Here is a 22,609-nt window from a genome sequence, read left to right as displayed (position 1 = left end):
GGAAATAAAAAAGGAATAAGATTACCGAGGGATGACTGTTCGATGAATATCAAGCAGTGCATTTTGTAGAGCTAGCTAGGTTTTGCTATCAATGCTGATCGAAAAGGGAACAAAAAAGAACACCCCCGACGTGATTCGAACCCGCAACCTTCGGCTTAGCAGGACGACGTCATATTCATTAGACTACTGAGGCTTGAAAGTTTTCACAGAACAAATAATGCCCTTTTCAACATGAGAAGAGTGAGTAGGAAATGAAAAAGTTCATAAGTGAAGGCGAATACAGGGAACTGAAAATGGAATAAGATTATCGAGGGACGACTGTTCGATTATTAAGCAGTGCATTTTGTAGAGCTAGGTAGGCTTTGCTATCAACGGTGATCGAAAAGGGAACAAAAAAAGAACACCCACGACGGGACTCGTACCCGCAACCTTCGGATTAGGAGGCCGACGTCATATCCATTAGACTACGGAGGCTTGTACCGTTTTCACAGAACAAGTAATGTCCTTATCAACATAAGAAGAGTGAGTAAGAAATGAAAAAGTTCATAAGTGAAAGCGAATACTGGGAAATAAAAAAAGGAATAAGATTACCGAGGGATGACTGTTCGATGAATATCAAGCAGTGCATTTTGTAGAGCTAGCTAGGTTTTGCTATCAATGCTGATCGAAAAGGGAACAATAAAGAACACCCCCGACGTGATTCGAACCCGCAACCTTCGGCTTAGCAGGACGACGTCATATTCATTAGACTACTGAGGCTTGACCGTTTTCACAGAACAAATAATGCCCTTTTCAACATGAGAAGAGTGAGTAGGAAATGAAAAAGTTCATAAGTGAAAGCGAATACAGGGAACTGAAAATGGAATAAGATTATCGAGGGACGACTGTTCGATTATTAAGCAGTGCATTTTGTAGAGCTAGGTAGGCTTTGCTATCAACGGTGATCTAAAAGGGAACAAAAAAAGAACACCCACGACGGGACTCGAACCCGCAACCTTCGGCTTAGGAGGACGACGTCATATCCAATAAACTACGGAGGCTTGTACTGTTTTCACAGAACAAATAATGCCCTTATCAACATGAGAAGAGTGAGTAAGAAATAAAAAAAAACTTCATAAAAGAAAGAGAAAGCAGGGAAATGAAAATGGAATCATATCACGGAGGAATAATAGTTCGATTATCAAGCAGTACATTTTGTAGAGAAGGCTTGATTTTGCTATAAATGCTAATCGAAAAGGAAACAAAGAAGAACACCCCTGGCTGGACTCGAACCCGCAACCTTCGTCTTAGGCCGCCGTTGTCATATCCATTAGACTACGGAGGCTTGTAACGTTTTCACAGAACAAATAATGCCCTATTCAACATGAGAAGAGTGAGTAAGAAATAAAAAAGTTCATAAGTGAACGCGAATACATTGAACTGAAAATGGAATAAGATTATCGAGGGACGACTGTTCGATTATTAAGTAGTGCATTTTGTAGAGCTAGCTAGATGATTATAATTTCAATGCTGATCGAAAAGGGAACAAGTAAGAACACCCCCGACGGGACTCGAACCCGCAACCTTCGGCTTAGGAGGCCGACGTCATATCCATTAGACTACGGAGGCTTGTACCGTTTTCAAAGAACAAATAATGCCCTCTTCAACATGAGAAGAGTGAGTAGAAATTAAAAGAAACTTTATGAGAGAAAGAGAATACAGGGAAATGAAAATGGAATCAGATTACCGAGGGACGACTGTTCGATGATTATCAAGCAGTGCATTTTGTAGAGCTAGCTAGATTATAATATCAATGCTGATCGAAAAGGGAACAAAAAAGAACACCCCCGACGGGACTTGAACCCGCAACCTTCGGCTTAGGAGGCCGACGTCATATCCATTAGACTACGGAGGCTTGTACCGTTTTTACAGAACAAATAATGCCATCTTCAACATGAGAAGAGTAAGTAAGAGTTGAAAAAAGATTATAAGTGAAAGCGAATACAGGGAAATGAAAATGGAATCAGATTACCGAGGGACGACTGTTCGATGATTATCAAGCAGTGCATTTTGTAGAGCTAGCTAGATTATAATATCAATGCTGATCAAAAAGGGAACAAAAAAGAACACCCCCGACAGGACTTGAACCCGCAACCTTCGGCTTAGGAGGCCGACGTCATATCCATTAGACTACGGAGGCTTGTACCGTTTTTACAGAACAAATAATGCCCTCTTCAACATGAGAAGAGTGAGTAGAAATTAAAAGAAATTTCATGAGAGAAAGAGAATACAGGGAAATGAAAATGGAATCAGATTACCGAGGGAGGACTGTTAGATTATCAACAGTGCATTTTGTAGAGCTAACTAGATTTTGCTTTCAATGCTGATCGAAAAGGGAACAAAAAAAGAACACCCCCGACGGGACTCGAACCCGCAACCTTCGGCTTAGGAGGCCGACGTAATATCCATTAGACTACGGAGACTTGTACCGTTTTCACAGAACAAACAATGCCCTCTTCAACATGAGAAGAGTGAGTAGAAATTAAAAGAAACTTTATGAGAGAAAGAGAATACAGGAAAATGAAAATGGAATCAGATTATCGAGGGACGACTGTTCGATTATTAAGCAGTGCATTTTGTAGAGCTAGGTAGGCTTTGCTATCAACGGTGATCGAAAAGGGAACAAAAAAAGAACACCCCCGACGGGACTCGAACCCGCAACCTTCGGCTTAGGAGGCCGACGTCATATCCATTAGACTACGGAGGCTTGTACAGTTTTTACAGAACAAATAATGCCCTCTTCAACATGAGAAGAGTGAGTAGAAATTAAAAGAAATTTCATGAGAGAAAGAGAATACAGGGAAATGAAAATGGAATCAGATTACCGAGGGAGGACTGTTAGATTATCAACAGTGCATTTTGTAGAGCTAGGTAGGCTTTGCTATCAACGGTGATCGAAAAGGGAACAAAAAAAGAACACCCCCGACGGGACTCGAACCCGCAACCTTTGGCTTAGGAGGCCGACGTCATATCCATTAGACTACGGAGGCTTGTACCGTTTTTACAGAAGAAATAATGCCCTCTTCAACATGAGAAGAGTAAGTAAGAAATGAAAAAAAAAACTTCATAAGAGAAAGAGAATACAGGGAAACGAAAATGGAATTAGATTACCGAGGGACGACTGTTCGATGATTATCAAGCAGTACATTTTGTATAGCTAGCTAGATTATAATATCAATGCTGATAGAAAAGGGAACAAAAAATAACACCCCCGACGGGACTTGAACCCGCAACCTTTGGATTAGGAGGCCGACGTCATATCCATTAGACTACGGAGGCTTGTACCGTTTTTACAGAACAAATAATGCCCTCTTCAACATGATAAGAGTGAGTAGAAATTAAAAGAAATTTCATGAGAGAAAGAGAATACAGGGAAATGAAAATGGAATCAGATTACCGAGGGAGGACTGTTAGATTATCAACAGTGCATTTTGTAGAGCTAACTAGATTTTGCTTTCAATGCTGATCGAAAAGGGAACAAAAAAAGAACAACCCCGACGGGACTCGAACCCGGAACCTTCGATTTAGGTGGCCGACGTCATATCCATTAGACTACGGAGGCTTATACCGTTTTCACAGAACAAATAATGCCCTCTTTAACATGAGAACAGGAAATTGAAAATGGGAGAAGATTACCGAGGGACAACTGTTCGATGATTATCAAGCAGTGCATTTTGTTGAGCTAGCTAGGTTTTGCTATCAATGCTGATCGATAAGGAAACAAAAATGAACACCCCCGACGGGACTCGAACCCGCAACCTTTGGCTTAGGAAGCCGACGTCATATCCATTAGCCTACGGTGGCTTGTACCGTTTTCAGAGAATAAATAATGTCCTTTTCAACATAAGAAAAGGAGTGAATAAGAAATGAAAAAGTTCATAAGTGAACGCGAATACAGGGAACTCAAAATGGAATAAGATTATCGAGGAACGACTGTTCGATTATCAAGCAGTGCATTTTGTAGAGCTAGCTAGGTTTTGCTATCAATGCTGATCGAAAAGGGAACAAATAAGAACACCCCCGACGGGACTCTAACCCGTCACCTTCCGCTTAGGAGGCCGACGTCATATCCATTAGACTACGGAGGCTTGTACCGTTTCCACAGAATAAATAATGCCCTCTTCAACATGAAAAGAGTGAGTAGAAATTAAAAGAAACTTCATGAGAGAAAGAGAATACAGGGAACTGAAAATGGAATCAGATTACCGAGAGAGGTCTGTTAGATTATCAACAGTGCATTTTGTAGAGCTAGCTAGATTTTGCTATCAATGCTGATCGAAAAGGGAACAAAAAAAGAACACCCACGACGGGACTCGAACACGCAACCTTCGGCTTAGGATGCCGATGTCATATCCATTAGACTACGGAGGCTTGTACCGGTTGAACAGAATAAATAATGCCCTCTTTAACATGAGAAGAGTAAGTATGAGTTGAAAAAAGATTACAAGTGAAAGCGAATACAGGGAAATGAAAATGGAATAAGATTACCGAGTGACAACTGTTCGATGATTATCAAGCAGTGCATTTTGTAGAGCTAGCTAGGTTTTGCTAACAATGCTGATTGATAAGGAAACAAAAATGAACACCCCCGACGGGGCTCGAACCCGCAACCTCCGGCTTAGGAGGCCGACGTCATATCCATTAGACTACGGAGGCTTGTACCGTTTTCAGAGAACAAATAATGTCCTTTTCAACATGAGAAGAGTGAGTAAGAAATGAAAAAGTTCATAAATGAAAGCGAATATTAGGAAATGAAAATGGAATAAGATTATCAAGGGACGACTGCTCGATGATTATCAAGCAGTGCATTTTGTAGAGCTAGCTAGATTATATTATCAATGCTGATCGAAAAGGGAACAAATAAGAACACCCCCGACGGGACTCTAACCCGCAACCTTCGGCTTAGGAGGCCGACGTCATATCCATTAGACTACGGAGGCTTGTACCGTTTTCAGAGAACAAATAATGTCCTTTTCAACATGAGAAGAGTGAGTAAGAAATGAAAAAGTTCATAAATGAAAGCGAATATAGGGAAATGAAAATGGAATAAGATTATCGAGGGACGACTGTTCGATTATCAAGCAGTGCATTTTGTAGAGCTAGCTAGAATATAATATCAATGCTGCTCGAAAAGGGAACAAATAAGAACACCCCCGACAGTACTCGAACCCGCAACCTTCGGCTTAGGAGGCCGACGTCTTATCCATTAGACTACGGAGGCTTGTACCGTTTTTACAGAACAAATAATGCCCTCTTCAACATGAGAAGAGTAAGTAAGAGTTGAAAAAAGATTATAAGTTAAAGCGAATACAGGGAAATGAAAATGGGAGAAGAGTACCGAGGGACAACTATTCGATGATTATCGAGGAGTGCATTTTGTAGAGCTAGCTAGGTCTTGCTATCAATGCTGATTGATAAGAAAACAAAAATGAACACCCCCGACGGGACTGGAACCCGCAACCTTCGGCTTAGGAGGTCGACGTCATATCCATTAGACTACGGAGGCTTGTACCGTTTTCACAGAATAAATAATGCCCTCTTCAACATGAGAAGAGTGAGTAAGAAATGAAAAAAAAACTTCATAAGAGAAAGAGAAATCAGAGAAATGAAAATGGAATCAGATTACCGAGGGATGACTGTTCGATTATTATCAAGCAGTGCATTTTTTAGAGCTAGATTGGTTTTGCTATCAATGCTGACCGAAAAGGTAACAAAAAAGAACACCCCCGACGGGACTCGAACCGGCAACCTTCGGCTTAGGAGGCCGACTTCATATCCATTAGACTACGGAGGCTTGTACCGTTTTCACAGAACAAATAATGCCCTCTTCAACATGAGAAGAGTGAGTAGAAATGAAAAAAAAACTTCATAAGAGAAAGAGAAATCAGGGAAATGAAAATGGAATCATATTACGGAGGAATGATATTTCGATTATCAAGCAGTGCATTTTGTAGAGAAGGCTTGATTTTGCTATCAATGCTAATCGAAAAGGAAACAAAGAAGAACACCCCCGACGGGACTCGAACCCGCAACCTTCGGCTTAGGAGGCCAACGTCGTATCCATTAGACTACGGAGGCTTGTACCGTTTTCAGAGAACAAATAATGTCCTCTTCAACATAAGAAGAGTGAGTAAGAAATAAAAAAGTTTATAAGTGAACGCGAATACATTGAACTGAAAATGGAATAAGATTATCGAGGGACGACTGTCCGATTATTAAGCAGTGCATTTTGTAGAGCTAGCTAGATGATTATAATTTCAATGCTGATCGAAAAGGGAACAAAGAAGAACACCCCCGACGGGACTCGAACCCGCAACCTTCGGCTTAGGAGGCCGACGTCATATCCATTAGACTACGGAGGCTTGTACCGTTTTCACAGAACAAATAATGCCCTCTTCAACATGAGAAGAGTAAGTAAGAGTTGAAAAAAGATTATAAGTTAAAGCGAATACAGGGAAATGAAAATGGGAGAAGAGTACCGAGGGACAACTGTTCGATGATTATCGAGGAGCGCATTTTGTAGAGCTAGCTAGGTCTTGCTATCAATGCTGATTGATAAGAAAACAAAAATGAACACCCCCGACGGGACTGAAACCCGCAACCTTCGGCTTAGGAGGTCGACGTCATATCCATTAGACTACGGAGGCTTGTACCGTTTTCACAGAATAAATAATGCCCTCTTCAACATGAGAAGAGTGAGTAAGAAATGAAAAAAAAAACTTCATAAGAGAAAGAGAAATCAGAGAAATGAAAATGGAATCAGATTACCGAGGGATGACTGTTCGATTATTATCAAGCAGTGCATTTTGTAGAGCTAGCTTGGTTTTGCTATCAATGCTGACCGAAAATGTAACAAAAAAGAACACCCCCGACGGGACTCGAACCCGCAACCTTCGGCTTAGGAGGCCGACTTCATATCCATTAGACTACGGAGGCTTGTACCGTTTTCACAGAATAAATAATGCCCTCTTCAACATGAGAAGAGTGAGTAAGAAATGAAAAAAAAACTTCATAAGAGAAAGAGAAATCAGAGAAATGAAAATGGAATCAGATTACCGAGGGATGACTGTTCGATTATTATCAAGCAGTGCATTTTTTAGAGCTAGATTGGTTTTGCTATCAATGCTGATTGATAAGGAAACAAAAAAGAACACCCCCGACGGGACTCGAACCGGCAACCTTCGGCTTAGGAGGCCGACTTCATATCCATTAGACTACGGAGGCTTGTACCGTTTTCACAGAACAAATAATGCCCTCTTCAACATGAGAAGAGTGAGTAGAAATGAAAAAAAAACTTCATAAGAGAAAGAGAAATCAGGGAAATGAAAATGGAATCATATTACGGAGGAATGATATTTCGATTATCAAGCAGTGCATTTTGTAGAGAAGGCTTGATTTTGCTATCAATGCTAATCGAAAAGGAAACAAAGAAGAACACCCCCGACGGGACTCGAACCCGCAACCTTCGGCTTAGGAGGCCAACGTCGTATCCATTAGACTACGGAGGCTTGTACCGTTTTCAGAGAACAAATAATGTCCTCTTCAACATAAGAAGAGTGAGTAAGAAATAAAAAAGTTTATAAGTGAACGCGAATACATTGAACTGAAAATGGAATAAGATTATCGAGGGACGACTGTCCGATTATTAAGCAGTGCATTTTGTAGAGCTAGCTAGATGATTATAATTTCAATGCTGATCGAAAAGGGAACAAAGAAGAACACCCCCGACGGGACTCGAACCCGCAACCTTCGGCTTAGGAGGCCGACGTCATATCCATTAGACTACGGAGGCTTGTACCGTTTTCACAGAACAAATAATGCCCTCTTCAACATGAGAAGAGTAAGTAAGAGTTGAAAAAAGATTATAAGTTAAAGCGAATACAGGGAAATGAAAATGGGAGAAGAGTACCGAGGGACAACTGTTCGATGATTATCGAGGAGTGCATTTTGTAGAGCTAGCTAGGTCTTGCTATCAATGCTGATTGATAAGAAAACAAAAATGAACACCCCCGACGGGACTGAAACCCGCAACCTTCGGCTTAGGAGGTCGACGTCATATCCATTAGACTACGGAGGCTTGTACCGTTTTCACAGAATAAATAATGCCCTCTTCAACATGAGAAGAGTGAGTAAGAAATGAAAAAAAAAACTTCATAAGAGAAAGAGAAATCAGAGAAATGAAAATGGAATCAGATTACCGAGGGATGACTGTTCGATTATTATCAAGCAGTGCATTTTGTAGAGCTAGCTTGGTTTTGCTATCAATGCTGACCGAAAATGTAACAAAAAAGAACACCCCCGACGGGACTCGAACCCGCAACCTTCGGCTTAGGAGGCCGACTTCATATCCATTAGACTACGGAGGCTTGTACCGTTTTCACAGAACAAATAAAGCCCTCTTCAACATGAGAAGAGTGAGTAGAAATGAAAAAAAAACTTCATAAGAGAAAGAGAAATCAGGGAAATGAAAATGGAATCATATTACGGAGGAATGATATTTCGATTATCAAGCAGTGCATTTTGTAGAGAAGGCTTGATTTTGCTATCAATGCTAAACGAAAAGGAAACAAAGAAGAACACCCCCGACGGGACTCGAACCCGCAACCTTCGGCTTAGGAGGCCGACGTCATATCCATTAGACTACGGAGGCTTGTACCGTTTTCACAGAACAAATAATGCCCTCTTCAACATGAGAAGAGTGAGTAGAAATTAAAAGAAACTTTATGAGAGGAAGAGAATACAGGGAAATGATAATGGAATAAGATTACCGAGGGATGACTGTTCCATTATCAAGCAGTGCATTTTGTAGAGCTAGCTAGATTATCAATGCTGATCGAAAAGGGAACAAATAAGAACACCCCCGACGGGACTCGAACCCGCAACCTTCGGCTTAGGAGGCTGACGTCATATCCATTAGACTACGGAGGCTTGTACCGTTTTCACAGAACAAATAATGCCCTCTTCAACATGCGAACAGGAAATTGAAAATGGGAGAAGATTACCGAGGGACAACTGTTCGATGATTATCAAGCAGTGCATTTTGTTGAGCTAGCTAGGTTTTGCTATCAATGCTGATTGATAAGGAAACAAAAATGAACACCCCCGACGGGACTCGAACCCGCAACCTTCGGCTTAGGAGGCCGACGTCATATCCATTAGACTACGGAGGCTTGTACCGTTTTCAGAGAACAAATAATGTCCTTTTCAACATAAGAAGAGTGAATAAGAAATGAAAAAGTTCATAAGTGAACGCGAATACAGGGAACTGAAAATGGAATAAGATTATCGAGGAACGACTGTTCGATTATCTAGCAGTGCATTTTGTAGAGCTAGCTAGGTTTTGCTATCAATTCTGATCGAAAAGGGAACAAATAAGAACACCCCCGACGGGACTCGAACCCGCAACCTTCCGCTTCGGAGGCCGAAGTCATATCCATTAGACTACGGAGGCTTGTACCGTTTCCACAGAATAAATAATGCCCTCTTCAACATGAAAAGAGTGAGTAGAAATTAAAAGAAACTTCATGAGAGAAAGAGAATACAGGGAACTGAAAATGGAATCAGATTACCGAGGGAGGTCTGTTAGATTATCAACAGTGCATTTTGTAGAGCTAGCTAGATTTTGCTATCAATGCTGATCGAAAAGGGAGCAAAAAAAGAACACCCCCGACGGGACTCGAACCCGCAACCTTCGGCTTAGGAGGCCGACGTCATATCCATTAGACTACGGAGGCTTGTACCGTTTTCAGAGAACAAATAATGTCCTTTTCAACATAAGAAGAGTGAATAAGAAATGAAAAAGTTCATAAGTGAACGCGAATACAGCGAACTGAAAATGGAATAAGATTATCGAGGAACGACTGTTCGATTATCAAGCAGTGCATTTTGTAGAGCTAGCTAGGTTTTGCTATCAATTCTGATCGAAAAGGGAACAAATAAGAACACCCCCGACGGGACTCGAACCCGCAACCTTCCGCTTCGGAGGCCGACGTCATATCCATTAGACTACGGAGGCTTGTACCGTTTTCACAGAACAAATAATGCCCTCTTCAACATGAGAAGAGTGAGTAAGAAATAAAAAAAAACTTCATAAAAGAAAGAGAAAGCAGGGAAATGAAAATGGAATCATATCACGGAGGAATAATAGTTCGATTATCAAGCAGTACATTTTGTAGAGAAGGCTTGATTTTGCTATAAATGCTAATCGAAAAGGAAACAAAGAAGAACACCCCTGGCTGGACTCGAACCCGCAACCTTCGTCTTAGGCCGCCGTTGTCATATCCATTAGACTACGGAGGCTTGTAACGTTTTCACAGAACAAATAATGCCCTATTCAACATGAGAAGAGTGAGTAAGAAATAAAAAAGTTCATAAGTGAACGCAAATACATTGAACTGAAAATGGAATAAGATTATCGAGGGACGACTGTTCGATTATTAAGTAGTGCATTTTGTAGAGCTAGCTAGATGATTATAATTTCAATGCTGATCGAAAAGGGAACAAGTAAGAACACCCCCGACGGGACTCGAACCCGCAACCTTCGGCTTAGGAGGCCGACGTCATATCCATTAGACTACGGAGGCTTGTACCGTTTTCAAAGAACAAATAATGCCCTCTTCAACATGAGAAGAGTGAGTAGAAATTAAAAGAAACTTTATGAGAGAAAGAGAATACAGGGAAATGAAAATGGAATCAGATTACCGAGGGACGACTGTTCGATGATTATCAAGCAGTGCATTTTGTAGAGCTAGCTAGATTATAATATCAATGCTGATCGAAAAGGGAACAAAAAAGAACACCCCCGACGGGACTTGAACCCGCAACCTTCGGCTTAGGAGGCCGACGTCATATCCATTAGACTACTGAGGCTTGTACCGTTTTTACAGAACAAATAATGCCATCTTCAACATGAGAAGAGTAAGTAAGAGTTGAAAAAAGATTATAAGTGAAAGCGAATACAGGGAAATGAAAATGGAATCAGATTACCGAGGGACGACTGTTCGATGATTATCAAGCAGTGCATTTTGTAGAGCTAGCTAGATTATAATATCAATGCTGATCAAAAAGGGAACAAAAATGAACACCCCCGACGGGACTCGAACCCGCAACCTTTGGCTTAGGAAGCCGACGTCATATCCATTAGCCTACGGTGGCTTGTACCGTTTTCAGAGAATAAATAATGTCCTTTTCAACATAAGAAAAGGAGTGAATAAGAAATGAAAAAGTTCATAAGTGAACGCGAATACAGGGAACTCAAAATGGAATAAGATTATCGAGGAACGACTGTTCGATTATCAAGCAGTGCATTTTGTAGAGCTAGCTAGGTTTTGCTATCAATGCTGATCGAAAAGGGAACAAATAAGAACACCCCCGACGGGACTCTAACCCGTCACCTTCCGCTTAGGAGGCCGACGTCATATCCATTAGACTACGGAGGCTTGTACCGTTTCCACAGAATAAATAATGCCCTCTTCAACATGAAAAGAGTGAGTAGAAATTAAAAGAAACTTCATGAGAGAAAGAGAATACAGGGAACTGAAAATGGAATCAGATTACCGAGAGAGGTCTGTTAGATTATCAACAGTGCATTTTGTAGAGCTAGCTAGATTTTGCTATCAATGCTGATCGAAAAGGGAACAAAAAAAGAACACCCACGACGGGACTCGAACACGCAACCTTCGGCTTAGGATGCCGATGTCATATCCATTAGACTACGGAGGCTTGTACCGGTTGAACAGAATAAATAATGCCCTCTTTAACATGAGAAGAGTAAGTAAGAGTTGAAAAAAGATTACAAGTGAAAGCGAATACAGGGAAATGAAAATGGAATAAGATTACCGAGTGACAACTGTTCGATGATTATCAAGCAGTGCATTTTGTAGAGCTAGCTAGGTTTTGCTAACAATGCTGATTGATAAGGAAACAAAAATGAACACCCCCGACGGGGCTCGAACCCGCAACCTCCGGCTTAGGAGGCCGACGTCATATCCATTAGACTACGGAGGCTTGTACCGTTTTCAGAGAACAAATAATGTCCTTTTCAACATGAGAAGAGTGAGTAAGAAATGAAAAAGTTCATAAATGAAAGCGAATATTAGGAAATGAAAATGGAATAAGATTATCAAGGGACGACTGCTCGATGATTATCAAGCAGTGCATTTTGTAGAGCTAGCTAGATTATATTATCAATGCTGATCGAAAAGGGAACAAATAAGAACACCCCCGACGGGACTCTAACCCGCAACCTTCGGCTTAGGAGGCCGACGTCATATCCATTAGACTACGGAGGCTTGTACCGTTTTCAGAGAACAAATAATGTCCTTTTCAACATGAGAAGAGTGAGTAAGAAATGAAAAAGTTCATAAATGAAAGCGAATATAGGGAAATGAAAATGGAATAAGATTATCGAGGGACGACTGTTCGATTATCAAGCAGTGCATTTTGTAGAGCTAGCTAGAATATAATATCAATGCTGCTCGAAAAGGGAACAAATAAGAACACCCCCGACAGTACTCGAACCCGCAACCTTCGGCTTAGGAGGCCGACGTCTTATCCATTAGACTACGGAGGCTTGTACCGTTTTTACAGAACAAATAATGCCCTCTTCAACATGAGAAGAGTAAGTAAGAGTTGAAAAAAGATTATAAGTTAAAGCGAATACAGGGAAATGAAAATGGGAGAAGAGTACCGAGGGACAACTGTTCGATGATTATCGAGGAGTGCATTTTGTAGAGCTAGCTAGGTCTTGCTATCAATGCTGATTGATAAGAAAACAAAAATGAACACCCCCGACGGGACTGGAACCCGCAACCTTCGGCTTAGGAGGTCGACGTCATATCCATTAGACTACGGAGGCTTGTACCGTTTTCACAGAATAAATAATGCCCTCTTCAACATGAGAAGAGTGAGTAAGAAATGAAAAAAAAACTTCATAAGAGAAAGAGAAATCAGAGAAATGAAAATGGAATCAGATTACCGAGGGATGACTGTTCGATTATTATCAAGCAGTGCATTTTTTAGAGCTAGATTGGTTTTGCTATCAATGCTGACCGAAAATGTAACAAAAAAGAACACCCCCGACGGGACTCGAACCGGCAACCTTCGGCTTAGGAGGCCGACTTCATATCCATTAGACTACGGAGGCTTGTACCGTTTTCACAGAACAAATAATGCCCTCTTCAACATGAGAAGAGTGAGTAGAAATGAAAAAAAAACTTCATAAGAGAAAGAGAAATCAGGGAAATGAAAATGGAATCATATTACGGAGGAATGATATTTCGATTATCAAGCAGTGCATTTTGTAGAGAAGGCTTGATTTTGCTATCAATGCTAATCGAAAAGGAAACAAAGAAGAACACCCCCGACGGGACTCGAACCCGCAACCTTCGGCTTAGGAGGCCAACGTCGTATCCATTAGACTACGGAGGCTTGTACCGTTTTCAGAGAACAAATAATGTCCTCTTCAACATAAGAAGAGTGAGTAAGAAATAAAAAAGTTTATAAGTGAACGCGAATACATTGAACTGAAAATGGAATAAGATTATCGAGGGACGACTGTCCGATTATTAAGCAGTGCATTTTGTAGAGCTAGCTAGATGATTATAATTTCAATGCTGATCGAAAAGGGAACAAAGAAGAACACCCCCGACGGGACTCGAACCCGCAACCTTCGGCTTAGGAGGCCGACGTCATATCCATTAGACTACGGAGGCTTGTACCGTTTTCACAGAACAAATAATGCCCTCTTCAACATGAGAAGAGTAAGTAAGAGTTGAAAAAAGATTATAAGTTAAAGCGAATACAGGGAAATGAAAATGGGAGAAGAGTACCGAGGGACAACTGTTCGATGATTATCGAGGAGCGCATTTTGTAGAGCTAGCTAGGTCTTGCTATCAATGCTGATTGATAAGAAAACAAAAATGAACACCCCCGACGGGACTGAAACCCGCAACCTTCGGCTTAGGAGGTCGACGTCATATCCATTAGACTACGGAGGCTTGTACCGTTTTCACAGAATAAATAATGCCCTCTTCAACATGAGAAGAGTGAGTAAGAAATGAAAAAAAAAACTTCATAAGAGAAAGAGAAATCAGAGAAATGAAAATGGAATCAGATTACCGAGGGATGACTGTTCGATTATTATCAAGCAGTGCATTTTGTAGAGCTAGCTTGGTTTTGCTATCAATGCTGACCGAAAATGTAACAAAAAAGAACACCCCCGACGGGACTCGAACCCGCAACCTTCGGCTTAGGAGGCCGACTTCATATCCATTAGACTACGGAGGCTTGTACCGTTTTCACAGAATAAATAATGCCCTCTTCAACATGAGAAGAGTGAGTAAGAAATGAAAAAAAAACTTCATAAGAGAAAGAGAAATCAGAGAAATGAAAATGGAATCAGATTACCGAGGGATGACTGTTCGATTATTATCAAGCAGTGCATTTTTTAGAGCTAGATTGGTTTTGCTATCAATGCTGACCGAAAAGGTAACAAAAAAGAACACCCCCGACGGGACTCGAACCGGCAACCTTCGGCTTAGGAGGCCGACTTCATATCCATTAGACTACGGAGGCTTGTACCGTTTTCACAGAACAAATAATGCCCTCTTCAACATGAGAAGAGTGAGTAGAAATGAAAAAAAAACTTCATAAGAGAAAGAGAAATCAGGGAAATGAAAATGGAATCATATTACGGAGGAATGATATTTCGATTATCAAGCAGTGCATTTTGTAGAGAAGGCTTGATTTTGCTATCAATGCTAATCGAAAAGGAAACAAAGAAGAACACCCCCGACGGGACTCGAACCCGCAACCTTCGGCTTAGGAGGCCAACGTCGTATCCATTAGACTACGGAGGCTTGTACCGTTTTCAGAGAACAAATAATGTCCTCTTCAACATAAGAAGAGTGAGTAAGAAATAAAAAAGTTTATAAGTGAACGCGAATACATTGAACTGAAAATGGAATAAGATTATCGAGGGACGACTGTCCGATTATTAAGCAGTGCATTTTGTAGAGCTAGCTAGATGATTATAATTTCAATGCTGATCGAAAAGGGAACAAAGAAGAACACCCCCGACGGGACTCGAACCCGCAACCTTCGGCTTAGGAGGCCGACGTCATATCCATTAGACTACGGAGGCTTGTACCGTTTTCACAGAACAAATAATGCCCTCTTCAACATGAGAAGAGTAAGTAAGAGTTGAAAAAAGATTATAAGTTAAAGCGAATACAGGGAAATGAAAATGGGAGAAGAGTACCGAGGGACAACTGTTCGATGATTATCGAGGAGTGCATTTTGTAGAGCTAGCTAGGTCTTGCTATCAATGCTGATTGATAAGAAAACAAAAATGAACACCCCCGACGGGACTGAAACCCGCAACCTTCGGCTTAGGAGGTCGACGTCATATCCATTAGACTACGGAGGCTTGTACCGTTTTCACAGAATAAATAATGCCCTCTTCAACATGAGAAGAGTGAGTAAGAAATGAAAAAAAAAAACTTCATAAGAGAAAGAGAAATCAGAGAAATGAAAATGGAATCAGATTACCGAGGGATGACTGTTCGATTATTATCAAGCAGTGCATTTTGTAGAGCTAGCTTGGTTTTGCTATCAATGCTGACCGAAAATGTAACAAAAAAGAACACCCCCGACGGGACTCGAACCCGCAACCTTCGGCTTAGGAGGCCGACTTCATATCCATTAGACTACGGAGGCTTGTACCGTTTTCACAGAACAAATAAAGCCCTCTTCAACATGAGAAGAGTGAGTAGAAATGAAAAAAAAACTTCATAAGAGAAAGAGAAATCAGGGAAATGAAAATGGAATCATATTACGGAGGAATGATATTTCGATTATCAAGCAGTGCATTTTGTAGAGAAGGCTTGATTTTGCTATCAATGCTAAACGAAAAGGAAACAAAGAAGAACACCCCCGACGGGACTCGAACCCGCAACCTTCGGCTTAGGAGGCCGACGTCATATCCATTAGACTACGGAGGCTTGTACCGTTTTCACAGAACAAATAATGCCCTCTTCAACATGAGAAGAGTGAGTAGAAATTAAAAGAAACTTTATGAGAGGAAGAGAATACAGGGAAATGATAATGGAATAAGATTACCGAGGGATGACTGTTCCATTATCAAGCAGTGCATTTTGTAGAGCTAGCTAGATTATCAATGCTGATCGAAAAGGGAACAAATAAGAACACCCCCGACGGGACTCGAACCCGCAACCTTCGGCTTAGGAGGTCGACGTCATATCCATTAGACTACGGAGGCTTGTACCGTTTTCACAGAATAAATAATGCCCTCTTCAACATGAGAAGAGTGAGTAAGAAATGAAAAAAAAAAACTTCATAAGAGAAAGAGAAATCAGAGAAATGAAAATGGAATCAGATTACCGAGGGATGACTGTTCGATTATTATCAAGCAGTGCATTTTGTAGAGCTAGCTTGGTTTTGCTATCAATGCTGACCGAAAATGTAACAAAAAAGAACACCCCCGACGGGACTCGAACCCGCAACCTTCGGCTTAGGAGGCCGACTTCATATCCATTAGACTACGGAGGCTTGTACCGTTTTCACAGAATAAATAATGCCCTCTTCAACATGAGAAGAGTGAGTAAGAAATGAAAAAAAAACTTCATAAGAGAAAGAGAAATCAGAGAAATGAAAATGGAATCAGATTACCGAGGGATGACTGTTCGATTATTATCAAGCAGTGCATTTTTTAGAGCTAGATTGGTTTTGCTATCAATGCTGACCGAAAAGGTAACAAAAAAGAACACCCCCGACGGGACTCGAACCGGCAACCTTCGGCTTAGGAGGCCGACTTCATATCCATTAGACTACGGAGGCTTGTACCGTTTTCACAGAACAAATAATGCCCTCTTCAACATGAGAAGAGTGAGTAGAAATGAAAAAAAAACTTCATAAGAGAAAGAGAAATCAGGGAAATGAAAATGGAATCATATTACGGAGGAATGATATTTCGATTATCTAGCAGTGCATTTTGTAGAGAAGGCTTGATTTTGCTATCAATGCTAATCGAAAAGGAAACAAAGAAGAACACCCCCGACGGGACTCGAACCCGCAACCTTCGGCTTAGGAGGCCAACGTCGTATCCATTAGACTACGGAGGCTTGTACCGTTTTCAGAGAACAAATAATGTCCTCTTCAACATAAGAAGAGTGAGTAAGAAATAAAAAAGTTTATAAGTGAACGCGAATACATTGAACTGAAAATGGAATAAGATTATCGAGGGACGACTGTCCGATTATTAAGCAGTGCATTTTGTAGAGCTAGCTAGATGATTATAATTTCAATGCTGATCGAAAAGGGAACAAAGAAGAACACCCCCGACGGGACTCGAACCCGCAACCTTCGGCTTAGGAGGCCGACGTCATATCCATTAGACTACGGAGGCTTGTACCGTTTTCACAGAACAAATAATGCCCTCTTCAACATGAGAAGAGTAAGTAAGAGTTGAAAAAAGATTATAAGTTAAAGCGAATACAGGGAAATGAAAATGGGAGAAGAGTACCGAGGGACAACTGTTCGATGATTATCGAGGAGTGCATTTTGTAGAGCTAGCTAGGTCTTGCTATCAATGCTGATTGATAAGAAAACAAAAATGAACACCCCCGACGGGACTGAAACCCGCAACCTTCGGCTTAGGAGGTCGACGTCATATCCATTAGACTACGGAGGCTTGTACCGTTTTCACAGAATAAATAATGCCCTCTTCAACATGAGAAGAGTGAGTAAGAAATGAAAAAAAAAAACTTCATAAGAGAAAGAGAAATCAGAGAAATGAAAATGGAATCAGATTACCGAGGGATGACTGTTCGATTATTATCAAGCAGTGCATTTTGTAGAGCTAGCTTGGTTTTGCTATCAATGCTGACCGAAAATGTAACAAAAAAGAACACCCCCGACGGGACTCGAACCCGCAACCTTCGGCTTAGGAGGCCGACTTCATATCCATTAGACTACGGAGGCTTGTACCGTTTTCACAGAACAAATAAAGCCCTCTTCAACATGAGAAGAGTGAGTAGAAATGAAAAAAAAACTTCATAAGAGAAAGAGAAATCAGGGAAATGAAAATGGAATCATATTACGGAGGAATGATATTTCGATTATCAAGCAGTGCATTTTGTAGAGAAGGCTTGATTTTGCTATCAATGCTAAACGAAAAGGAAACAAAGAAGAACACCCCCGACGGGACTCGAACCCGCAACCTTCGGCTTAGGAGGCCGACGTCATATCCATTAGACTACGGAGGCTTGTACCGTTTTCACAGAACAAATAATGCCCTCTTCAACATGAGAAGAGTGAGTAGAAATTAAAAGAAACTTTATGAGAGGAAGAGAATACAGGGAAATGATAATGGAATAAGATTACCGAGGGATGACTGTTCCATTATCAAGCAGTGCATTTTGTAGAGCTAGCTAGATTATCAATGCTGATCGAAAAGGGAACAAATAAGAACACCCCCGACGGGACTCGAACCCGCAACCTTCGGCTTAGGAGGCTGACGTCATATCCATTAGACTACGGAGGCTTGTACCGTTTTCACAGAACAAATAATGCCCTCTTCAACATGCGAACAGGAAATTGAAAATGGGAGAAGATTACCGAGGGACAACTGTTCGATGATTATCAAGCAGTGCATTTTGTTGAGCTAGCTAGGTTTTGCTATCAATGCTGATTGATAAGGAAACAAAAATGAACACCCCCGACGGGACTCGAACCCGCAACCTTCGGCTTAGGAGGCCGACGTCATATCCATTAGACTACGGAGGCTTGTACCGTTTTCAGAGAACAAATAATGTCCTTTTCAACATAAGAAGAGTGAATAAGAAATGAAAAAGTTCATAAGTGAACGCGAATACAGGGAACTGAAAATGGAATAAGATTATCGAGGAACGACTGTTCGATTATCTAGCAGTGCATTTTGTAGAGCTAGCTAGGTTTTGCTATCAATTCTGATCGAAAAGGGAACAAATAAGAACACCCCCGACGGGACTCGAACCCGCAACCTTCCGCTTCGGAGGCCGAAGTCATATCCATTAGACTACGGAGGCTTGTACCGTTTCCACAGAATAAATAATGCCCTCTTCAACATGAAAAGAGTGAGTAGAAATTAAAAGAAACTTCATGAGAGAAAGAGAATACAGGGAACTGAAAATGGAATCAGATTACCGAGGGAGGTCTGTTAGATTATCAACAGTGCATTTTGTAGAGCTAGCTAGATTTTGCTATCAATGCTGATCGAAAAGGGAGCAAAAAAAGAACACCCCCGACGGGACTCGAACCCGCAACCTTCGGCTTAGGAGGCCGACGTCATATCCATTAGACTACGGAGGCTTGTACCGTTTTCAGAGAACAAATAATGTCCTTTTCAACATAAGAAGAGTGAATAAGAAATGAAAAAGTTCATAAGTGAACGCGAATACAGCGAACTGAAAATGGAATAAGATTATCGAGGAACGACTGTTCGATTATCAAGCAGTGCATTTTGTAGAGCTAGCTAGGTTTTGCTATCAATTCTGATCGAAAAGGGAACAAATAAGAACACCCCCGACGGGACTCGAACCCGCAACCTTCCGCTTCGGAGGCCGACGTCATATCCATTAGACTACGGAGGCTTGTACCGTTTTCACAGAACAAATAATGCCCTCTTCAACATGAGAAGAGTGAGTAAGAAATAAAAAAAAACTTCATAAAAGAAAGAGAAAGCAGGGAAATGAAAATGGAATCATATCACGGAGGAATAATAGTCCGATTATCAAGCAGTACATTTTGTAGAGAAGGCTTGATTTTGCTATAAATGCTAATCGAAAAGGAAACAAAGAAGAACACCCCTGGCTGGACTCGAACCCGCAACCTTCGTCTTAGGCCGCCGTTGTCATATCCATTAGACTACGGAGGCTTGTAACGTTTTCACAGAACAAATAATGCCCTATTCAACATGAGAAGAGTGAGTAAGAAATAAAAAAGTTCATAAGTGAACGCGAATACATTGAACTGAAAATGGAATAAGATTATCGAGGGACGACTGTTCGATTATTAAGTAGTGCATTTTGTAGAGCTAGCTAGATGATTATAATTTCAATGCTGATCGAAAAGGGAACAAGTAAGAACACCCCCGACGGGACTCGAACCCGCAACCTTCGGCTTAGGAGGCCGACGTCATATCCATTAGACTACGGAGGCTTGTACCGTTTTCAAAGAACAAATAATGCCCTCTTCAACATGAGAAAAGTGAGTAGAAATTAAAAGAAACTTTATGAGAGAAAGAGAATACAGGGAAATGAAAATGGAATCAGATTACCGAGGGACGACTGTTCGATGATTATCAAGCAGTGCATTTTGTAGAGCTAGCTAGATTATAATATCAATGCTGATCGAAAAGGGAACAAAAAAGAACACCCCCGACGGGACTTGAACCCGCAACCTTCGGCTTAGGAGGCCGACGTCATATCCATTAGACTACTGAGGCTTGTACCGTTTTTACAGAACAAATAATGCCATCTTCAACATGAGAAGAGTAAGTAAGAGTTGAAAAAAGATTATAAGTGAAAGCGAATACAGGGAAATGAAAATGGAATCAGATTACCGAGGGACGACTGTTCGATGATTATCAAGCAGTGCATTTTGTAGAGCTAGCTAGATTATAATATCAATGCTGATCAAAAAGGGAACAAAAAAGAACACCCCCGACGGGACTTGAACCCGCAACCTTCGGCTTAGGAGGCCGACGTCATATCCATTAGACTACGGAGGCTTGTACCGTTTTTACAGAACAAATAATGCCCTCTTCAACATGAGAAGAGTGAGTAGAAATTAAAAGAAATTTCATGAGAGAAAGAGAATACAGGGAAATGAAAATGGAATCAGATTACCGAGGGAGGACTGTTAGATTATCAACAGTGCATTTTGTAGAGCTAACTAGATTTTGCTTTCAATGCTGATCGAAAAGGGAACAAAAAAAGAACACCCCCGACGGGACTCGAACCCGCAACCTTCGGCTTAGGAGGCCGACGTAATATCCATTAGACTACGGAGACTTGTACCGTTTTCACAGAACAAACAATGCCCTCTTCAACATGAGAAGAGTGAGTAGAAATTAAAAGAAACTTTATGAGAGAAAGAGAATACAGGAAAATGAAAATGGAATCAGATTATCGAGGGACGACTGTTCGATTATTAAGCAGTGCATTTTGTAGAGCTAGGTAGGCTTTGCTATCAACGGTGATCGAAAAGGGAACAAAAAAAGAACACCCCCGACGGGACTCGAACCCGCAACCTTCGGCTTAGGAGGCCGACGTCATATCCATTAGACTACGGAGGCTTGTACAGTTTTTACAGAACAAATAATGCCCTCTTCAACATGAGAAGAGTGAGTAGAAATTAAAAGAAATTTCATGAGAGAAAGAGAATACAGGGAAATGAAAATGGAATCAGATTACCGAGGGAGGACTGTTAGATTATCAACAGTGCATTTTGTAGAGCTAACTAGATTTTGCTTTCAATGCTGATCGAAAAGGGAACAAAAAAAGAACACCCTCGACGGGACTCGAACCCGCAACCTTCGGCTTAGGAGGCCGACGTAATATCCATTAGACTACGGAGACTTGTACCGTTTTCACAGAACAAACAATGCCCTCTTCAACATGAGAAGAGTGAGTAGAAATTAAAAGAAACTTTATGAGAGAAAGAGAATACAGGAAAATGAAAATGGAATCAGATTATCGAGGGACGACTGTTCGATTATTAAGCAGTGCATTTTGTAGAGCTAGGTAGGCTTTGCTATCAACGGTGATCGAAAAGGGAACAAAAAAAGAACACCCCCGACGGGACTCGAACCCGCAACCTTCGGCTTAGGAGGCCGACGTCATATCCATTAGACTACGGAGGCTTGTACCGTTTTTACAGAAGAAATAATGCCCTCTTCAACATGAGAAGAGTAAGTAAGAAATGAAAAAAAAAACTTCATAAGAGAAAGAGAATACAGGGAAACGAAAATGGAATTAGATTACCGAGGGACGACTGTTCGATGATTATCAAGCAGTACATTTTGTATAGCTAGCTAGATTATAATATCAATGCTGATAGAAAAGGGAACAAAAAATAACACCCCCGACGGGACTTGAACCCGCAACCTTTGGATTAGGAGGCCGACGTCATATCCATTAGACTACGGAGGCTTGTACCGTTTTTACAGAACAAATAATGCCCTCTTCAACATGAGAAGAGTGAGTAGAAATAAAAAGAAATTTCATGAGAGAAAGAGAATACAGGGAAATGAAAATGGAATCAGATTACCGAGGGAGGACTGTTAGATTATCAACAGTGCATTTTGTAGAGCTAACTAGATTTTGCTTTCAATGCTGATCGAAAAGGGAACAAAAAAAGAACAACCCCGACGGGACTCGAACCCGGAACCTTCGATTTAGGTGGCCGACGTCATATCCATTAGACTACGGAGGCTTATACCGTTTTCACAGAACAAATAATGCCCTCTTTAACATGAGAACAGGAAATTGAAAATGGGAGAAGATTACCG

The 22,609-nt window shown here is 41.0% G+C and overlaps 1 protein-coding gene and 56 non-coding genes across 60 annotated transcripts in view; all 57 read right to left on the bottom strand.

Moving 5' to 3' along the window:
- Positions 1–22,609, bottom strand: part of LOC5504590 — a 114,506-nt gene that overhangs the window by 54,753 nt on the left and 37,144 nt on the right. The window lies entirely within an intron of this gene.
- Positions 1,536–1,608, bottom strand: Trnar-ccu. The gene has a single exon. It is a non-coding gene; the product is annotated as a tRNA-Arg (tRNA).
- On the bottom strand, positions 1,822–1,894 carry Trnar-ccu. The gene has a single exon. It is a non-coding gene; the product is annotated as a tRNA-Arg (tRNA).
- Trnar-ccu lies at positions 2,107–2,179 on the bottom strand. The gene has a single exon. It is a non-coding gene; the product is annotated as a tRNA-Arg (tRNA).
- Trnar-ccu lies at positions 2,390–2,462 on the bottom strand. The gene has a single exon. It is a non-coding gene; the product is annotated as a tRNA-Arg (tRNA).
- Positions 2,674–2,746, bottom strand: Trnar-ccu. The gene has a single exon. It is a non-coding gene; the product is annotated as a tRNA-Arg (tRNA).
- Trnar-ccu lies at positions 2,957–3,029 on the bottom strand. The gene has a single exon. It is a non-coding gene; the product is annotated as a tRNA-Arg (tRNA).
- Positions 3,246–3,318, bottom strand: Trnar-ccu. The gene has a single exon. It is a non-coding gene; the product is annotated as a tRNA-Arg (tRNA).
- Positions 4,055–4,127, bottom strand: Trnar-ccu. The gene has a single exon. It is a non-coding gene; the product is annotated as a tRNA-Arg (tRNA).
- Positions 4,623–4,695, bottom strand: Trnar-ccu. The gene has a single exon. It is a non-coding gene; the product is annotated as a tRNA-Arg (tRNA).
- On the bottom strand, positions 4,907–4,979 carry Trnar-ccu. The gene has a single exon. It is a non-coding gene; the product is annotated as a tRNA-Arg (tRNA).
- Positions 5,188–5,260, bottom strand: Trnar-ccu. The gene has a single exon. It is a non-coding gene; the product is annotated as a tRNA-Arg (tRNA).
- On the bottom strand, positions 5,473–5,545 carry Trnar-ccu. The gene has a single exon. It is a non-coding gene; the product is annotated as a tRNA-Arg (tRNA).
- On the bottom strand, positions 6,045–6,117 carry Trnar-ccu. Its single transcript has one exon. It is a non-coding gene; the product is annotated as a tRNA-Arg (tRNA).
- On the bottom strand, positions 6,329–6,401 carry Trnar-ccu. Its single transcript has one exon. It is a non-coding gene; the product is annotated as a tRNA-Arg (tRNA).
- Trnar-ccu lies at positions 6,903–6,975 on the bottom strand. The gene has a single exon. It is a non-coding gene; the product is annotated as a tRNA-Arg (tRNA).
- Trnar-ccu lies at positions 7,475–7,547 on the bottom strand. The gene has a single exon. It is a non-coding gene; the product is annotated as a tRNA-Arg (tRNA).
- Trnar-ccu lies at positions 7,759–7,831 on the bottom strand. The gene has a single exon. It is a non-coding gene; the product is annotated as a tRNA-Arg (tRNA).
- On the bottom strand, positions 8,333–8,405 carry Trnar-ccu. Its single transcript has one exon. It is a non-coding gene; the product is annotated as a tRNA-Arg (tRNA).
- Trnar-ccu lies at positions 8,617–8,689 on the bottom strand. Its single transcript has one exon. It is a non-coding gene; the product is annotated as a tRNA-Arg (tRNA).
- On the bottom strand, positions 8,895–8,967 carry Trnar-ccu. Its single transcript has one exon. It is a non-coding gene; the product is annotated as a tRNA-Arg (tRNA).
- Trnar-ccu lies at positions 9,137–9,209 on the bottom strand. The gene has a single exon. It is a non-coding gene; the product is annotated as a tRNA-Arg (tRNA).
- Positions 9,418–9,490, bottom strand: Trnar-ccg. Its single transcript has one exon. It is a non-coding gene; the product is annotated as a tRNA-Arg (tRNA).
- Positions 9,701–9,773, bottom strand: Trnar-ccu. The gene has a single exon. It is a non-coding gene; the product is annotated as a tRNA-Arg (tRNA).
- Trnar-ccg lies at positions 9,982–10,054 on the bottom strand. The gene has a single exon. It is a non-coding gene; the product is annotated as a tRNA-Arg (tRNA).
- Trnar-ccu lies at positions 10,550–10,622 on the bottom strand. The gene has a single exon. It is a non-coding gene; the product is annotated as a tRNA-Arg (tRNA).
- Trnar-ccu lies at positions 10,836–10,908 on the bottom strand. The gene has a single exon. It is a non-coding gene; the product is annotated as a tRNA-Arg (tRNA).
- Trnar-ccu lies at positions 11,405–11,477 on the bottom strand. The gene has a single exon. It is a non-coding gene; the product is annotated as a tRNA-Arg (tRNA).
- Trnar-ccu lies at positions 11,973–12,045 on the bottom strand. The gene has a single exon. It is a non-coding gene; the product is annotated as a tRNA-Arg (tRNA).
- Positions 12,257–12,329, bottom strand: Trnar-ccu. The gene has a single exon. It is a non-coding gene; the product is annotated as a tRNA-Arg (tRNA).
- On the bottom strand, positions 12,538–12,610 carry Trnar-ccu. Its single transcript has one exon. It is a non-coding gene; the product is annotated as a tRNA-Arg (tRNA).
- On the bottom strand, positions 12,823–12,895 carry Trnar-ccu. The gene has a single exon. It is a non-coding gene; the product is annotated as a tRNA-Arg (tRNA).
- Positions 13,395–13,467, bottom strand: Trnar-ccu. The gene has a single exon. It is a non-coding gene; the product is annotated as a tRNA-Arg (tRNA).
- Trnar-ccu lies at positions 13,679–13,751 on the bottom strand. Its single transcript has one exon. It is a non-coding gene; the product is annotated as a tRNA-Arg (tRNA).
- Positions 14,253–14,325, bottom strand: Trnar-ccu. The gene has a single exon. It is a non-coding gene; the product is annotated as a tRNA-Arg (tRNA).
- Trnar-ccu lies at positions 14,825–14,897 on the bottom strand. Its single transcript has one exon. It is a non-coding gene; the product is annotated as a tRNA-Arg (tRNA).
- On the bottom strand, positions 15,109–15,181 carry Trnar-ccg. Its single transcript has one exon. It is a non-coding gene; the product is annotated as a tRNA-Arg (tRNA).
- On the bottom strand, positions 15,684–15,756 carry Trnar-ccu. The gene has a single exon. It is a non-coding gene; the product is annotated as a tRNA-Arg (tRNA).
- Positions 15,968–16,040, bottom strand: Trnar-ccu. Its single transcript has one exon. It is a non-coding gene; the product is annotated as a tRNA-Arg (tRNA).
- Trnar-ccu lies at positions 16,246–16,318 on the bottom strand. The gene has a single exon. It is a non-coding gene; the product is annotated as a tRNA-Arg (tRNA).
- Positions 16,536–16,608, bottom strand: Trnar-ccu. The gene has a single exon. It is a non-coding gene; the product is annotated as a tRNA-Arg (tRNA).
- Positions 17,108–17,180, bottom strand: Trnar-ccu. Its single transcript has one exon. It is a non-coding gene; the product is annotated as a tRNA-Arg (tRNA).
- Trnar-ccu lies at positions 17,392–17,464 on the bottom strand. The gene has a single exon. It is a non-coding gene; the product is annotated as a tRNA-Arg (tRNA).
- Positions 17,967–18,039, bottom strand: Trnar-ccu. Its single transcript has one exon. It is a non-coding gene; the product is annotated as a tRNA-Arg (tRNA).
- Positions 18,251–18,323, bottom strand: Trnar-ccu. Its single transcript has one exon. It is a non-coding gene; the product is annotated as a tRNA-Arg (tRNA).
- Trnar-ccu lies at positions 18,529–18,601 on the bottom strand. The gene has a single exon. It is a non-coding gene; the product is annotated as a tRNA-Arg (tRNA).
- On the bottom strand, positions 18,771–18,843 carry Trnar-ccu. Its single transcript has one exon. It is a non-coding gene; the product is annotated as a tRNA-Arg (tRNA).
- Trnar-ccg lies at positions 19,052–19,124 on the bottom strand. Its single transcript has one exon. It is a non-coding gene; the product is annotated as a tRNA-Arg (tRNA).
- On the bottom strand, positions 19,335–19,407 carry Trnar-ccu. The gene has a single exon. It is a non-coding gene; the product is annotated as a tRNA-Arg (tRNA).
- Trnar-ccg lies at positions 19,616–19,688 on the bottom strand. The gene has a single exon. It is a non-coding gene; the product is annotated as a tRNA-Arg (tRNA).
- On the bottom strand, positions 20,184–20,256 carry Trnar-ccu. The gene has a single exon. It is a non-coding gene; the product is annotated as a tRNA-Arg (tRNA).
- Trnar-ccu lies at positions 20,470–20,542 on the bottom strand. The gene has a single exon. It is a non-coding gene; the product is annotated as a tRNA-Arg (tRNA).
- Trnar-ccu lies at positions 20,755–20,827 on the bottom strand. The gene has a single exon. It is a non-coding gene; the product is annotated as a tRNA-Arg (tRNA).
- Positions 21,038–21,110, bottom strand: Trnar-ccu. Its single transcript has one exon. It is a non-coding gene; the product is annotated as a tRNA-Arg (tRNA).
- On the bottom strand, positions 21,322–21,394 carry Trnar-ccu. Its single transcript has one exon. It is a non-coding gene; the product is annotated as a tRNA-Arg (tRNA).
- Trnar-ccu lies at positions 21,889–21,961 on the bottom strand. Its single transcript has one exon. It is a non-coding gene; the product is annotated as a tRNA-Arg (tRNA).
- Trnar-ccu lies at positions 22,178–22,250 on the bottom strand. The gene has a single exon. It is a non-coding gene; the product is annotated as a tRNA-Arg (tRNA).

The sequence above is a fragment of the Nematostella vectensis genome, chromosome 5 (genome assembly GCF_932526225.1).
Source record: "Nematostella vectensis chromosome 5, jaNemVect1.1, whole genome shotgun sequence".
In the NCBI taxonomy this organism is placed as follows: Eukaryota; Metazoa; Cnidaria; class Anthozoa; order Actiniaria; family Edwardsiidae; genus Nematostella; species Nematostella vectensis.
Note: the sequence above shows the minus strand (reverse complement) of the source record. Positions and strands in the feature narration are given on the sequence as shown.